General features: G+C 49.8%; 1 long non-coding RNA gene across 1 annotated transcript in view; it reads left to right on the top strand.

The window, feature by feature from the left end:
• The first annotated feature begins 1,394 nt into the window (after nucleotides 1–1,394).
• LOC140218785 (uncharacterized) overlaps nucleotides 1,395–17,302 on the top strand; it is a 50,202-nt gene continuing 34,294 nt past the window's right edge. Inside the window, exon 1 of the long non-coding RNA XR_011894969.1 lies at nucleotides 1,395–1,629. This is a non-coding gene — a long non-coding RNA (uncharacterized lncRNA). The remainder of the gene's footprint in view (nucleotides 1,630–17,302) is intronic.

Genomic DNA, 17,302 nt, shown 5'->3' with positions numbered 1-17,302 from the left:
TCCCATACAATTTGCGCTCGGTTACGCCTATAAAACTCGCTCAGTAGCTTCGTATCATCGCCGCCTATGGCCCAGTGCTTTATAAAATCTCATGTCAATTCTCTGTCTACGCCGGTAATATCTGGAAATGTTATAATAAAGGTCAGTTCTGAGCTATTGAAATCTCTACGCAATGCGTTGGTACAATATATTATCCTCTAAGCGTCTGCTTGGCCTCAAATCATTTCGTAGTTTGGCCAATGTAATATTTTTTACAGCCGTTTTCACCATTATGATTTACGACTTGCACGGCTATTCTGTATGTCGCCGGCGTTGCAATAGTTGGGCTGTACAAGCTCCTCCTATCCTTATGGCCTTTGCTATTGCAGATGAGGTTCACCTCTTTTTCACATTATCTAGTCTGCATTTTCTTTGTTTTCATCACCTGCTCTATACCATCGGTCAGCGGTGCCTTTCTCTTTGAACCTAACTGTTTGATTAACTGTATTGTGATTTCACCTGGTCCTGCTATTCGGGACATTGTGACGTGCTTTTTTCTTGGCATGAGTTTTCTGCATTAAATTTTGATCTGTCTTCTCTGTGTATTTATCTGGTTGACCCCGGACTATGGTTTCTTTCTTGCCGAAGTTCTTGCTAATAATATCTCTCGCGCACCGCAGTGCGTCATCTCCTTCGAAGGTGTTACCGTGTCTATCCCTTATAGCCATTTGTGGTTTTTCAGTTGGTGCTCCTAGTCCTCTTACAGGGTTAAATACTTTTTTGGCGCACCATTGCCTTTTTTATGAATGTTATGCACCCAACGTTGGCTGGCACACTTAATTTTCTTTTTCGTGCGATCGGACTGAGCACTCTCTACTTTCACTGGTACTAGTTTCATCTACAGAGTATTTCTTCGTGCTATGCCATTGTTTTGGCTTCTGTATGATCTCCATAGACGCCTGCTTATGCTCTTCTATAGTTGTTGCCGTTGTTTTCTCGAGTGGCTGTGGCGCAAACCCACAGTGGGGGGTTGGCCATGAATCGGGTGGTTAAACTATCTATCTATATATATATATAGATATGTATATAAAGACAAGTGAGTTAACAATAGCTTGCTAAAGATGCTTCTCTCTTATTTCTCCTTCTTATTTTTCTTCTTCAAACACATACGTATTTTTGTTCTTTCCACTGCTACAATTTTTTAGCCGTGCTTCTCTTGTGTATTGCGCCATGACCTGTTCTAGTTCATTGTGTTACCAGACTGTTGTAGGTCGTGCATTCATTCGTTTTCTCTAGATATGTTTGCGATGTGTGCTACTTGCTTTTCAAAAAATTTTTTTGCGCGATAAATAACAGCACGATCATAAGTGCAACTTACCTGCGTGCAGGAGCGTCACAGAGCGGGGAACCTAAACAGCATGACTTCCTCCGTTGACGTTCAAAGGCAAACAAACGAAACTTACAACTGCGTTGGCATTCCCCATTTACGGCCAACGGTTGCTGCAAACGTCACCAAGATCGCGGGAGTTCACATCAACGTGACCGTGTGGCAGGCTCCATGTGTGGTGCTTGGGGCACGCGTGAGCGCCAATGTTATTCAACCGCCTGCGAAGGGTCCCGTCACCGTCCAACTTTATGACAATGGAATTGGTGAGATTTTTACTGAGAACTTATGTCTCTCTTCGTGCGGCAAATTGTTTCTGCTTGTGCCTTACCGTTCTGGCTCTTTTTCAGGACCAAATGCGACAGCGTTAAAGGAAAGCGTCATTTAGTTCTTGCTTAACTACGCCTTTATGGCGCTGTACAGCGAATCTTGCTTTCGTACATACGCACCCAAGTTTCAGCTCTTGTAAGTTAATTATAAGCAACAAGCAGAAACGGCCTGTCATGCTTCTCTTTTTTCCCCCTGCAAAATCAGCAATTGGTGTAAAATCATATGCTTTATAGCCTTAGAGCTTAGGGTGCTTGTCATGACACCGGCCAGCACCTTTACGGGGTAAATGTTTATGTGTGGACAGACGCCACCCTATTCAAAGCTTTCTTGGTCCTTGACACTCGGCACAAATTTCCACGAGCAAATGCAGCTAGACAGCGCATTGCTTAGAGTGACCAGCTGTACATTGGAACCAGGGAATACGCTGGACGGCCACTGCAGGTGGTGGTATAAAGGTGTTTTCTTTATGATAGCGAAACCGGTGACTAACGATGACAGAAGCGGCCCAAAGATGTCACGCGGTGAAACGGATGGGCCTGACGTTGCAATACCACTCTAGAGATGAAAGTGGAGCTATCTAGGCACATCTTCATGGTGAATGTGGTGGCTGCTGTAGCCGATGACTTGCCGAATAGCTCACGCATAGGACAGCACTTCTATGACGAATAGGTTTCAATGTAAACAGCTCCTAAATATATACCAGTTGCCATCTCTCTTCTCTGCGGAATTGTACAGTGAAACAACAAAAGGTACCTAAGATTCTCACTGGAAGATGTATTCGCCTTCAAGTGCATAATAATGTGTTTTATTAAAGCGAAGAAGATCAACTTCCGGTTCCGATGCGAGCGCACGTCTTTTTTTGGCGCTCCGTTTCTTTTCGACATTTACGCGCGCAGTTCGCGCTTCACCTTCTTCTGTCGCATATCCTTTTCATCGGTGTCTTTTCGGCCACACGTCAAGACAAGCCTCCAAAAGGTGCGTTGCTTTTTGGCCGTTTTACGGCCGCTTCTACGCGCCGGCGGGCGGCCTTGCTAAGCCTAATGCATGGCCATGACTGCGTTGATGACCGAGCCTGGGTCATCGAAGCTACCACGTAGCACCATCTGACGAGCATGAACAACGCTAGGGACAATCAGCTTTGATGACGCCAACCCAAGACTGGGGCCAGGAAGCGGCTACGCAGCGTCCCGAAGGCGTTCCGGAGGCATCTACAACAGAACGCTCTGCTGGGATGCATGAAGAACGCTGTGGGCATGCTACCGCTGACCAACAACATAGACGCGAACGCCAAAGAAGAAAGAACAATCGGGAACCGAATGAACGCAGCCGCAGCCGCCACCGTCCCGATAGAGACTGCTCTGCAAGTCTTTCAACGACGGCCAGCGTGATATCGAAACGAACGCGGCACGACTCTTTTACGTCATCGGCCTACGAAGACGCGTCCGCCCCTTCCAGCGACGAAGACGACATGCAAACACAAGCACCACCGACATCCTCAAGCCTACAATCTGATGTGACAACGCCACGTCAAACAGAGACTGCATTGCACGCGTCTCAAGAACAGTTTTCTTACGCAAACTCAACTGAGAAGCTAGAGACAATTCGAGACACCGGAGCTCTCTCCCAGGACGCGTTAGAAGATTACGGTGACGAAGGAGCGTGGAAACTGCAACGCCGTAAGCACAACCATGCGCGGCCCGAGAAGGAAACACCGCCAGAAACTTTCGTGCTAGTCGTGAAACCACGGGTAAGCGTGGCGTTCACAACTGTACCAGGCAAGGACCTCCACCGCAACTTCGTGATGGGCACACCCGCTGCCGTCAACACCAAGCCTTTGACGTGCACGTTGCAACCAGCATCTAACACAATAAGATTGCTCGTTCACGACAAGAGGCAAGCAGATGGGCTTCTCAAGCTTTCACACCTAGACGTGAACCACGGATAGATGTGAAGGCAGGACACGAGACAAGGCAGGACTCTACTGGCATACCAGTACAAGTGTATCAGGCACCCGGACGAGACATGTGCCGAAGCGTTATATACAACGTTGACTGCAATGAAATAAAGGCTGAACTCCGGGCAGCCTTGACCTGTGAGCACCGACGTATCCTTGATGCGCGCCCAATAGGAAAGCTTGGGACATGTCTACTGACATTTGAAGGACGCCACCCCCCTAACAGAGTCGTGTATTATGGCCGCATCACTCGAGTTTCAATTTACGAACCTAAAAGCATCGTGTGTAATCGTTGTCATCGCTTTGGTCACAAAACGGATGTCTTCCCGCACGAAGCGGTATGTCCTACATGCGACAAGATACATGAAGGTAGCGCTACTGGCAATGAATGCAAACAGAGGACGCCCAGGTGCCGCAACTGTGAAGAAGGTCACGCGGCGACTGACCCGAAGTGTCCAGCTAAACTGAAGTCCTACGCAAACATTGTTAAGAAACTCCGCTCAAGGCCCCGCTCTCGTCGTAGAAGGCAAGGCGCACACCGATCGAGACGCCGCACTAGAACTGTCCACTCCCATGACATCAAATCGACGCAGCAGCTACTAGAGCGTGAAAACATCTCAACGCAGCCACGTACCATAAAGGAAGCAGTGAATGAGATTGTTTTAAAGAACTGCGCACAACCAACAGCAGGAGGAAAAGGCTGCAGCCGCACCTACGCAGCAGCGCTCAAGCGAACTCAACCAAGTGGAGACAAACCGGTGAACTCTTCACTTTATACGACACCAATGCTATCTTCACCATCGCAGCTGGTTCATACTTCGAAAGACAGTGTTGAAGCTGAGATTGCAGAACTGGCACGACAGAACGCTGAACTGCGGCGGAAAATAGAAGAGAACGAAAAAAGACTAGCAGCACTGCTCGGACGTGTTGGTGCCACGCGACAGCAGCAGCCATGAAATCCGCAGGAGCCCACTAAAATGCAAGAAACAACCTCTACTACCACACAGCATACAGACCTGGCTCTGCTGGTACAACAACCTTTGCATCCTCTCCTCCAAGCGCAGGAGAAACACTTCCAACGACAATATGGTTTGCTCGAACAGGTCTTCGCCTCGCGTCAATAGCCACCCGGCTTCGCGTACAGCCCTCGACAGTCCCACTCCACACGTTTTACAGTGGAACTGCCGAGGGCTCGGCACCTATGCGACAGAACTGAACCTCTTGTTTGTGTCGGACGCCCCCTTGCGTTTTTACTTCAAGACTAATGGCACAGATCGGGCACTACGACAGTTCAATGGTTATTACCAACCATCCATAGAGCTTATAAACAGGAAACGACACCGAAACCCGCAGCACAATGGTATCGCCAGTGCAGCCGACGAATTTGTAATACGGGGACAAGTGGCTGTCTTTGTCCGCACAGACATTCCGCAAACGCAGATTGACACTTCTCAGTACTCGACTGCCGTGCAGGAGGTGGTGGCTGTCCATTGCACGATTGCAAAGCGATATGCAGTGCTGGTATTAGTATACATGCGCCCTGAAGTTAGCTCCCGTACGCGCGGTTCATTCATGTGGATTCGCGCTTTGCGGAGACGTTACCCAAACGACGACTTCCTGATACGCCAAGCATCCTCAGTGGGGCTATGACTACCACACGCCCCGTGGAACGGCACTCGCAGATGTCATGGAGTCAGCTGACTTAGTGCTCGCAAATGACATCGACTACCCCACCCGCGCCGCCCTGCATAGTGGACAACGTAACACGACCCCGGACCTGACGTTGTCCACACCAGCCTACGTTAAAGACTGGCGATGCGATCCGGATGCCTGGGGCAGCGACCACTGTCCACTGTGGATTACTTTGAACGTGGGAAGAAAGCGTGCGGCCGGGCGCACTGTGCGCACGATCAGATGGGATGCCTACAGAAGAGCACTTGCGGAGGTACGCAAGACTGCATCCGTACGAGAGCGGGCGTTACGCGCCCTGCGCAAGGCCACTACTGAGACTGACGTGAGAGCTGATGCTCCGGCGCGGACATACATATGCTAAACCATTGGGATGCGCGCAAGCGAACACAGTTGACGTACGAAACCAATGGCCGACGACATCGCGACCGTGTGCGACTTTGACGTCGCACTGCCATCGCTAGAAGATACGCCAAGCGCCTGTATCAGGAACGTTGGATCCAGCACTGCTCATCATTCAACGAAAGAACTGGTGTCCATAAGATGTGGCACACGTTCAAGGCTATGACAGGTCAGCGTAAAACACGCAGCGCTATTTCAAACGTCTCGCTCAAAACTAGCCAGTCAGTCAGCCAACTCCAAGATGATGCCGCGAACACGTTTTTCCCCAACCGACATTTACCGGAAAACACCGCAAGTGACCGATGAGGGCATCCAAACCCCATTCTCACTCTTCGAGCTCGAACAGGCACTTTCTTCCATCAACGCGCGCAGCGCGCCAGGCTATGACGGCGTGACATGGGCGGCTCTGAGGATTCTGGAATACGCAAAAAAGCAACTTCTCTAGGAGATTAATGAAGTGTGGATCAACAGTGAAATCCCAGCAGGATGGAAGCATTCGATAGTCGCACCCATACCGAAACCAAGCAAACAGCCAGATGTACTGTCGAACATGCGCCCTGTATCTCTCACACTTACTACGTGTAAGTTGGTGGAGCGAATGGCCTTGACACGCATATCTCACTTTCTAGAAACAGAGGGTCGCTTTCATCCAGCACAGACAGGATTTAGACCAAACCTTGGCACTCATGACAGCCTCCTACTTGTGAGGGAAGGTGTACTGCGTCGAAAGACAGTCGGTCGCGCAAAGCGACACCCGAGCATCCTGGTGGCGGTGGACCTCCGTAAAGCTTTTGACATTGTGACGCATGAGGCAATCATCGAGGTAGCTGAGAGGCATGGAATCACAGGCCGCCCCCTCAACTTTGTGCGTTCCTTCCTTCAAGACCGCACTTTTTCCATACGGGTAGACGGAGACGTCGGGAAGATTTGCCCAAACATAGAAGATTTACCCAAACATGGAGCATTGGGGGGACCCAAGGCTCTATACTATCACCCCTCCTCTTTAATTTGACTATGATAGGCCTGGCTGAGCGACTGGAGGCTATTTCCGAACTGGGCTTCACAATTTAGGCAGATGACATCACGTTATGGACTGCATGACCACCAAGTCGTGAGCAGCAGGAGACCCTGCAGGCCGCACTCGACGTTATTGACCACTACCTGCCACAAACTGGCATGTGGCCATCTCCAGAGAAGACAACGTATGTGGAGATCCCAGGTTCAACGCAGGATGAAGCAGCCCTCACGCTCACTGTCGCAGGCGAGACGCTGCAGCGAGCGGAAAAATCAGTGTGCGTTCTCGGGATACCTATTGACTGCACAGGCACAGCGGATGCGTGGCTCGCAGACCTTCGTCGAACATGGCACAACAGTATGCACCTTATAAAACGAATCTGTTTCCGCATGGGTGGTACTGGTACCGACGTATCCCGAAAGCTCGTTAGTGCTTTGCTGATCATCATCATCATCATCAGCCTGATTACGCCCACTGCAGGGCAAAGGCCTCTCCCATACTTCTCCAACTACCCCGGTCATGTACTAATTGTGGCCATGTTGACCCTCCAAACTTCCTTATCTCATCTGCCCACCTAACTTTCATTCGCCCCCTGCTACGCTTCCCTTCCCTCGGAATCCAGTCCGTAACCCTTAATGACCATCGGTTATCTTCCCTCCTCATTACATGTCCTGCCCATGCCCATTTCTTTTTCTTGATTTCAACTAAGATGTCATTAACGCGCGTTTGTTCCCTCACCCAATCTGCTCTTTTCTTATCCCTTAACGTTACACCTATCATTCTTCTTTCCATAGCTCGTTGCGTCGTCCTCAATTTAAGTAGAACCCTTTTCGTAAGCCTCCAGGTTTCTGCCCCGTACGTGAGTACTGGTAAGACACAGCTGTTATACACTTTTCTCTTGAGGGATAATGGCAACCTGCTGTTCATGATCTGCGAATGCCTGCCAAACGCACCCCAGCCCATTCTTATTCTTCTGATTATTTCACTCTCATGATCTGGATCAGCAGTCACTACCTGTCCTAAGTAGATGTATTCTCTTACCACTTCCAGTGCCTCGCTACCTATCGTAAACTGCTGTTCCCTTCCGAGACTGTTAAACATTACTTTAGTTTTCTGCAGATTCATTTTTAGTCCCACCCTTCTGCTCTGCCTCTCCAGATCAGTGAGCATGCATTGCAGTTGGTCCCCTGAGTTACTAAGCAAGGCAATATCATCAGCGAAGCGCAAGTTACTAAGGTATTCTCCATTTACTCTTATCCCCAATTCTTCCCAATCCAGGTCTCTGAATACCTCCTGTAAACACGCTGTGAATAGCATTGGAGAGATCGTATCTCCCTGCCTGACGCCTTTCTTTATTGGGATTTTGTTGCTTTCTTTATGGAGGAGTACAGTGGCTGTGGAGCCGCTATAGATATCTTTCAGTATTTTTACATACGGCTCGTCTACACCCTGATTCCGCAATGCCTCCATGACTGCTGAGGTTTCGACTGAATCAAACGCTTTCTCGTAATCAATGAAAGCTATATATAATGGTTGGTTATATTCCGCACATTTCTCTATCACCTGATTGATAGTGTGAATATGATCTATTGTTGAGTAGCCTTTACGGAATCCTGCCTGGTCCTTTGGTTGACGGAACTCTAAGGTGTTCCGGATTCTATTTGCAATTACCTTAGTAAATACTTTGTAGGCAACGGACAGTAAGCTGATCGGTCTATAATTTTTCAAGTCTTTGGCGTCGCCTTTCTTATGAATTAGGATTATGTTAGCGTTCTTCCAAGATTCCGGTACGCTCGAGGTCTTGAGGCATTGTGTATACAGGGTGGCCAGTTTTTCTAGAACAATCTGCCCACCATCCTTCAGCAAATCTGCTGTTACCTGATCCTCCCCAGCTGCCTTCCCCCTTTGGGGAGGATCAGCTCGGGATATCAGCTTTGCTGATATCCCGAGCGATATACGGAGCGCGCTGTTATGACCTGCTTGCTCGGCACTGGACACAGCTAGAGGTACTCCACAAATCAGCTCTCGGTGTTATCACAGGGCTCCCGAAACACACACGTGTCGAGGAGCTACATCGCTATGCGAAGTTGCCTACCCTCCGTGCAACCATCGAAGCGTCGAAGGCAGGACACGAGGAACGCCTGAAGCACACCAGACAAGGCAGGACTCTACTGGCCTACGTGGGAAAGGATATATCAACTTTGCCACAACTGCCATCCGACATCTCACCGTGGGATGACATTGCTGTCGTCGACACCAAACCAACGCCGCGAAACATGGGCGCCCAACATGCGCATCGCCGGCAGCATTCACTGCTCGTCACGCGCAGACATTGGCAGACGCACCGCCAAGCCATGAACAAGTGTACACTGACGCAGCTTTCGACCCACGCACCAGCGAGGGAGCAGTCACGTACCACATAGTGGGTTCTTGTGAGACACATTCTACCTTTACAACTGCTGATGCCGACGACCCAACGGAACTTGAACTCCGCGCAATAGTCTGGGCATTAGAAAGAGTTTCAAGCACCGCGCAAGCGAAACACATCGATATATACACCGTCTCCCAGTATGCGCTGCATGCGTGCAAGTCGCGCCACACAGAATCATCGGAAGTACTCCTAGTCAAGCAGGCCTTCAGGCGTGCGGAGGCCCACGGGGTCACTGCAACACTTCATTGGATCCCTGGTCACGAGGGCATCGAAGGAAATGAGAGAGCCCACGAGGCGGCGCGTGCCCTTCTTTCCCACCGCGTCGTCTCCCGGGATCCTTCAGAAACCCTCACAACCAGCACAAGCAGCACGGGAAATGTAGCCCCGTATGACCCAGACAGAGCTCTGAGAGGAGCAGCCAACCGACGCAAGAGGGAACTCTGTGCAAGTGTGCCCTCAGATCCAGACCCAATCCCCGCGGGTCTTCCTAGGTCGGGGCAGGTGCTGCCGCATAGGCTTCGTTCTGGCTTCGTCCTCACACCGCATGTGCTGGAGCGGTGGCGACAGTATCGGCCACGCCGGGAAAGACACCCTCCTTCTCTGTCTCCCAACTCCCTTCCATCGCAGGAACCCGGCCCTCCCACAGACTCCACGGACCAAGAAGCACTACAGGCGCCACACAGGTGCCCTGACTGCAACATGGCCACATGGCCTTCCGCAGTCCATCTGTTTTGGGAGTGCCAGCGACACGCTCAGCAGCGGGACCACCACCTGAGGGCGGTGCGAGTGTCATGCTACGAGGAGTGGATTAGACCGGCAACTGGCTCGATTGATTCCAATAGAGTAATTCTGGACTCGCTCTTGGCTTTCTCCAAAGACGCGTAGCTTCTAGGACGGCTCTGAATAGGCCTCCCCCTTCCTCTTCCTATTCAGCATTACAGGCCTTCGAGCCATCCCTTAATAAATACATTTTGTCATCATCATTAAAGCGACGTCTGCGATCCCTCCTTTACAGGGGTTGCACGTCTTCTCGATAGGTTTCTAGTGACTAAAACAGGCCCTCGGCTGTGGAGTAAGTGCAATGGAATAAAACCTGCACTTGCTCCAATTGCAGTATGGTACGCAAAAGTTAAGTAAGGAAAGTAATCGTGTCGGTTTTCGTCGTCAGTGGCAACACTGAGTGCATATGCGTGGTAGTCTTGTTCAGTAGTTCGGTCAGCACATTTAATTGAGGGTATTAAGTCATAGCTTAGCGATGTTGAGGTGCACTGAGCTTCAAGTCTTCCTTTAGCAACTCCGTGGTGAAGGCGGTGCCGGGATCTGTAAAGACTACCACCGTAGTTACGTGGCGCAGGTGGATGCCATGAATGAACACATGTGCGGTGTGTGCTGTTGTAGCTCTTGGCAGTGCCTTCGTTTCACAGTAACGTGTCTGGTCATCAGTGGTGACTACAACCCAATGGTTTCCGGACGAAGACGTGGGGAATGTTCACAATATGTTCATACCAAGCAGGTGAAACGGTGCCATCAGAGTGGCTGTGGCTGGCAGAAGTCCTGCAGGGCGCATGGGGGTAGTTTTACGTCCGTGGAAAAGTCGCGACATGCGTCGACATACTGCTTCACAGTCGTCGCAAGACGTGACCAGTAGTTTGGTCGACAAATTGTTCATAACATGCTAGTGAATCCTGCGTCTACGGATGCTGGTTCGCCGTAATAATATGATTTGTGATTGTGGCCGGCCGATACCAAACGGCAGTAAGGAAGGAAGAGCTTCGCGGATTCGAATCCAGCATTTCTAGCGCATGTGTTCCGTGCGCTTTGGAGCTCCAGCCAAACGCTAGTAATTAACGAACGCTTATAATACAATTTCGTTCAGGCGGCCACACCTTGGCGGCATTAGCGTTCTTCTTTCCATAGCTGTTGCGTCGTCCTCAATTTAAGTGTTCTACTTAAATTGAGGACGACGCAACGAGCTATGGAAAGAAGAATGATGGGTGTAACGTTAAGGGATAAGAAAAGAGCAGATTTGGTGATGGAACAAACGCGCGTTAACGAGATCTTAGTTGATATCAAGAAAATGAAATGGGGGCATGGGCAGGATATGTAATGAGGAGGGAAGACAACCGATGGTCACTAAGGGTTACAGACTGGATTCCAAGGGAAGGGCAGCGTAGCAGGGGTCGGCAGAAAGTTACCCGTGGGCGGATGAGATAAAGAAGTTTGCAGGGACAACACGGCCACAATTAGTTCTTGACGGGGATAGTTGGAGAAGTATGGGAGAGGCCTTTGCCCTGCAGTGGGCGTAACCAGGCTCATGGTGATGATCATGACCTTGGCTACATTTGTAGCGCGGCTACCTGTCATAAGTACTGGGAACTATTGCTATATTTTTAGCCGTAGGATTGGATCAAAGGGGAAATACGACGCAGTTGCTTTAGAGAGTATAATAAATGTTGCGGTAAAGCGGTTAGTGCATGACCCGTCTTTCTTTTGTCATAGTCGTTCCTGCACATCATTCTGCTGCTTCGCTGCGATATCTCTGTTCCTGTTTGGAGGGGAGTGTTCACACTTAGCCCACAGAACAAACTGAAGAACAACGCATTGACTTGCACGTAGACCTCAAAAGTAGGCTCAACAGGCATCCCATTTCTTCCGAAAGATTGACAGGATGCGTTATATATACCCCCGTCGCCCATCTCCAGCGAATAAAACCATTTCGTCACAACTCTTCGTAACAGTTGTGGTGGAAGGTGCGTGGCAACCGACAGGCGAAGACGGAGGTTGCACCACAATTTTTCAACGCAGCCATCGCCTTGATGGACTTTCACCGAATCAGCCAGAGCTGAACATGTCCCACGACACAGACGAACAACGGCACATTCCAACTGCTGCGCTGACCAGCTCCGGTCAACAGTTGACAGATGCGCGCCCCTTGTAAATGAATGCTCGCACCGTTGGGCTGACTCTAATTGCTGCCGCTCTTGGACTACTCCACTAACTTTTGCTGCGTGTTAACTAAGCTGGACGGCGACGGCCGTGCACGCAGGAGCCTCGAAAGAAAGAATTTCACTCGTTGGGATCCGTTTCGAGACTCGTTTATTTACAAAAGACAGACTGAAGAAAGGAGAAAGGAAAGTGAGAAGAAACGCAGTCCACGTTCTCTTTTGGCCGCACCGACGACTTCGTCCCTGTCGGGGGCGCCGGCGCCTCGCACTCAGTAGGCGGTTCTCCGAAAAACCGGTGGAACGGATCAGTTTGCTAGTAGAGGTGCCGGCCGTGACGTGGTGCAGTGGGGCGGCCCTCGTCCGTTTGCCGGCTCACTCTCTTTCTTGCGTCGTCGGGCTCCCAACCATGGGTGCAACAATGTTTGATGGTCATTTGGGACTTTCTACACCCCTTCGTCGGAAGACCAGACGAAGAGGTCGAGGAATGGCTAATAATGAACGAATGAGTGCCGCCAACAAGTGGAATAGCGCTTCTCAGCTTTCGGACGTTGTGTTCTTTCTAACGAATACTGCGTTAGTGTGGTGAGGAAACGTTAACAAGTTGTGGAAGACTTGTTTCTGAAATCAAAGAGCGATTGAACAACTCAGACGAAAAATAATATGGCAGAACAGACGCTGCTGCAACGCGCGCAACTGCAAGTGAACCCTGCATGACTTACATTGAACCAGTAATAAAATTGCGTAGGATGACGGTCTCTGAAATGTCTGAGGAAGGCAAAGTCGGGCAAATCCAAAAAGGAGTCGTGGAGGATGTTTAAGGCTTCCTTAACGCCAACATCATTCGACAGTGTCGCACTTTCGAATTGCTTAAGCATCACGCCAAAGTTTCGCAGGTAAGCCAATGTGACGACAGTTGCAAGCATAGAAAGCAACCAGTCGATCTGCCTTGCATAAAAGATCCGACAAGTAGTCCGAAAAGAGCTCAGGGTGCACGCCCAAGCGACAGAACCAGGTACTCATAACTTCCGCCTGCCACTAGACATTGTACCAAACGTTTGTTCCTTGTCTTTGTGTCCTGCGCCGGCAGGCATTGAGGATTGTGAACTCGCACCCCGACTGCAGCCACGTCTCTAAGACGAAGGCCCTACTTATAACGCTCGCACACAACGAGAAGAACCACATTTTTAACTACAAGAACCTGTGACTTATGATGTCAGGCCGGAAAAGGAACAGCACCGACCCTACAACCACGACACGACTTATTACCGATACAACGGATTTCAGCGAGCAGTAAAGACACGTTGCCCGCATGACAACGGACAACTAACTTTCTTACCGCCTATGGAAGCCTAGCGTTCATTTCGAGGAATATGCTGTTAAGAACGGCCCAGCTGAGGTGCAAATGTTTCCAGCCAGTTGCGACAACGGGCGTCAACGCTTCCTGGAGCGCCGCCGCAAACCTCTAGCCACGGCGTCACTAAGTCGCCATTGTGACTGAATGCGTTCGGCGGGCCAACTATTGCTACCGAACCCACCAACGCCACCCTGTTCTGCTATGAGTGGGGGAGTTGCTGCGGGAACGTCGACGAAGGCCCCTTCCCACGCGCCGACCAAGACGCAGGACAATGGCTACCCGGACGCGCTACCCGGGTAAGCTCCGAGTTCTACGAAGCCCCTCTGACGTCGGTTCAGGACCGTGCACGTGTGCTTGTGTGTGTGCGAATGTGTGTGTAAGCCGTCCCGGAGAGAGGCAGCGTGTTTACAATGACTGGACGAGCGTTTCCGTCCCCTTGGAATCAAGGGGGGACCAAGTGCTTATCAGCCGCTGTTCTGCGGATGCTCGACACACTTTCTTGAGCAGTCGTGTTGGACTGAGACACTCTCTCAAGCAGTCGTGTTAGACTGACGTACTTTCTCTCGCAGTCAAGCTAGATTGATGAACTGCATGTAAATACTGTAAATAAACCCATATTCCTCGTTCTCGATGAGAAGCAGTCCTTCCCTTCATCAACGTCCTCAGCGTGGATAAGTTGGACGACGGCATGGGCCAGCCACCTTCGAATTCATGCCGGACTCCAATCTTGACAACGGGTTTCGAGCGATGGGACTGAGCCCCCAATCCTGACAACTGGCTGACAGCGGTGAGATAGACTTTGCGACGTAATGCTGTGTCCGCGGTAAGTGCTTGGTTCTTGCTTTGACTCTCTAGGCTTCATTTTATGGTTGTTCGGTTTAGAACTGTAGGGAAGCTAGATAGTTGATTGTTCGCTAGGTTGTGTTTTCCTAGCTAGATTTAGCGAGCAGGACCAAGACAGTAAAGCAGCAATCATGGAGTTAAGGACACTGCTGAGAGACGAATTGTTGATTGTTGGTGAGGAGCATGGTCTAGATTTATGCAAGGAAATGCTAAAATCGCAATTATTGGAGCAAATTTCCGATCAGGCCAGTGAGGAAGAAATTGAAATGGGATTGGAACTTCTAAAAAAGAGAGAGAAACGGGAAAGAGAAAGAGAAGAACGGGACAGAAAAGCAACGAGAGAGAGAGGAACGCGATAAAGATCGTGAGTTAAGAAAAATGCAACTGGAACTTGAAATCAAACGTTTGGAGTTGTCTCAAGGAAGTGAAGGGGCTCTGGGACGATCAAGTGAGGCAGAATCGTACCGCATGGACAAGCTATTAAAGCCATTTGATGTCGGGACCGACATAGGCTTGTTCCTAAGCAATTTTGAAAGGACTTGCGAGAAGATGAACTTGGGCCCTAGTACATGGCCACAGCGGTTGCTGTCAATGTTGCCGTGTGAGGCGGCGGCAGTAATCTCCAGACTGAGTGCACAGGATGCATATGATTATGCAAAAGTTAAGGCTAGTCTCCTGAAGAAATACCGCCTTTCAGCCGAAGCTTTTCGGCAAAGGTTTAGGAGCGCAGGCAAGAAAGATAGCGAGGGGTATCCGCAGTTTGCATACGGCTTAAAGGCCAACATAGTCGAGTGGCTGAAAAGCGCGGAAGCGTACGACAGCAGAGACATGATCAAAGAATACATGTGTCTAGAGCAATTTTACAAAAGCATCCCCCAAGCGGTGAAACTGTGGGTGCAAGACAGAGGGAATGTAAACACTGTGGAAAGGGCGTATGAATTAGCCGAAGAGTACGCAACGTGTAGAAAGTTGAACACCGAGGGCGGAAACTGGGACGGTCGAAATGGACTGCGGAAACCCTTTCTGTTCAAGAAGAGTTCGCAGACTAGACGATCGGAGCCTGTAGACGTGGAGGAAAAGCCCGCAGAAAAGAGCGAGGAGAAACTTAACGGAGAAACCGCACAAAAAGAACAGAAAGGAAAATTGGAATCTTTTAGACTAATTCGCTGTTATAAATGCCACAAACTGGGAAATATAGCTGTAAACTGCAGGAAGCCTAGCGTAGTTTTATCCTACGTGGAGGAAAAAGACGAGAATATGGAACTTTTAAGTCCATATCTTCACGACCTGCAAGTTAATGGCAAACCATGCCGAGTGCTAAGAGACAGTGCCGCCACGATTGACATTGTCGATCCGTCTTACGTGACGGTAGACGACTTCACCGGAGAAGTAGCATGGATCAAACAGGTTGTAGAAGAGCACAGCGTGTGTCTGCCCATGGCCAGAGTCAAAATCAGTGGACCATTCGGGGAGCTAGAGATTGAGGCTGCAGTTTCCAAATTTTTGTCACTGCAGTACCCTTACATCTTTTAGAATCGTTCGAATCAGTTATTGCGTGACATAGGGTTTAAACTGGGAAAGGGCATAGTACAGGCTTTGACGCGAGGCCAAGCTCGTAAAATCGCGTCGCTTTCGGCTGAAAATGCACAAGCTGCTCCAGCGGAAGCAGAAAAGTGGATAACTTCAATATCCGAATCCGAGCTAGGCTCGAGGGATGAAAAATCAGTCGAGGAGAGCCTGCCAGCTGACCAGCTCAATGAGACCGTATCACTAGAGTGTCAAAGTTCAAGTCTGCAGGAAGACCAAGCTGACGCAAACGCAAGCGAGACACGATCGTTATTATCACCGGCCTCAAAGAACTTTGATCAGCTCTCACGTGTGCATAGAGAGTCACTGGCAGCCGAGCAAAAGAATGATGAGAGCTTAGCTAAATTACATCACACAGCTAAAGAAGGCATTGCTAGGCGCAACGTGACGATACATGAGAGAGGAGGATTGTTGTATCGGCACTACAGTGATCGAAAGGGTAAAATTTTAGACCAGTTAGTCGTACCTACTAAGTATAGGGAGGACCTTTTGAGTCTCTGTCATGGAAATGTGCGGTCCGGCTACCTAGGCATAAACAAATCAAAGGAAAGATTGCTTATGGAATACTACTGGCCTGGCTGTTTCAAAGATGTAGAAAACTTGGTAAGATCATGCGACGCCTGCCAGCGCTCTGGTAAACCAGGAGAGACATGGAAAGCTCCACTAAAGGAGTGGAGCTTTCCTTAATAACAGAACCTTTCAGACGACTTGTGATAGACACGGTAGGGCGTCTACCAAAAACAAAATCGGGTTACAGGTACTTGTTTACCATGCTGTGTCCGGCTACAATGTTTCCAGAAGCAATCCCTCTGAAAGAGCTCAGCTCCACCGAAGTAGTAGACGCGTTTTTGACAGTGTCTGCACGAGTTGGGTTTCCAGCCGAAATTCAGGCAGATCAAGGGTCAGTATTCACGAGCGCACTGACTTCCACATTCTTGCAGAAGTGCGGGGTTAAGTTAATACACAGTTCCGTCTATCACCCTCAGTCAAACAGTGTAGAGAGGTGGCATTCAGTGCTTAAGCGAGTTTTGCGTGCGCTCTGCTACGAGCACAAGGAGGACTGGGAAAACTGCCTGCCGGCAACTTTGTTTGCTTTGCGAACGGTTCCACATGAAGCGACAGGGTTCTCACGAGCAGAACTAGTGTATGGGAGGACACTCCGTTCTCCACTAAGAATGTTAAGAGAGATGTGGCAGGAAAGAGGAGAGAGTCCTACAGTGGTTAAATACATGCTAAATTTGCTGGAACGGCCAAGCGCAACTCAAGAACCAGTCGAAAAGAACATGGGAGTAGCTCAAAAGAACGCCAAATTCTATTACGACATGAATGCGAGGCCTCGTACGTTTAACCCCGGAGACCCGGTAATGATCCTCAATCCTTCAAGAAGGA

This window comes from Dermacentor andersoni, chromosome 6, assembly GCF_023375885.2.
Source record: "Dermacentor andersoni chromosome 6, qqDerAnde1_hic_scaffold, whole genome shotgun sequence".
Taxonomy (NCBI): domain Eukaryota; kingdom Metazoa; phylum Arthropoda; class Arachnida; order Ixodida; family Ixodidae; genus Dermacentor; species Dermacentor andersoni.
The sequence above is the reverse complement of the archived record's forward strand: the minus strand, read 5'-3'. Positions and strand labels throughout refer to the sequence as shown.